Source organism: Gavialis gangeticus, unplaced genomic scaffold (genome assembly GCF_001723915.1).
Source record: "Gavialis gangeticus isolate Ggan-Ray unplaced genomic scaffold, GavGan_comp1, whole genome shotgun sequence".
NCBI lineage: Eukaryota > Metazoa > Chordata > Crocodylia > Gavialidae > Gavialis > Gavialis gangeticus.
This window is the reverse complement of record NW_017729033.1, coordinates 76500294-76500966: the sequence shown is the minus strand read 5'-3', so window position 1 is coordinate 76500966 and position 673 is coordinate 76500294.

Below are 673 nucleotides of genomic sequence, written 5' to 3'. Positions count from 1 at the left end.
TATTGTTCAACATCTTCATTAATGATGTGGACATTGCAGTCAGAATTGGACTGGCCAAGTTCGCCGATGACACCAAAGTTTCGGGCAAAGCATCCACACGAGAAGACAGGCGGGCGATCCAGGCTGATCTGGACAGGCTCAGCAAATGGGTGGATGAGAACCTGATGGTGTTTAATGCTGAAAAATGCAAGATTCTCCACCCTGGGAGGAAAAACCTGCAGCATCCTTACAGGCTCAGCAGTGCTATGCTGGCTAGCACTACAAAAGAAAGAGACTTGGGGTCATCATTGACCACAAGATGAACATGAGCCTGCAATATAATGCTGCGGCTAGTAAAGTGACCAAAAAGCTGGCTTGCATCCATAGATGCTTCTCAAGCAAATCCCGGGACGTCATTCGCCCCTTGTACTCAGCCTTGGTGAGGCTGCATCTGCATCTAGTGTTGGGCTTCACAATTCAAAAAGGATGTGGAGAAGTTTGAGAAAGTCCAGAGAAGAGCCATGTGCATGATCAGAGGTCAGGAAAACAGACCTTACGATGACAGGCTGAACACCATGGGGCTTTTTAGCCTGGAAAAGCGCAGGCTCAGGGGCAATCTGATGGCCACCTATAAGTTTATCGGGGGTGACCACCAGTACCTGGGGGAACATTTGTTCACCATAGTGCCCCAGGG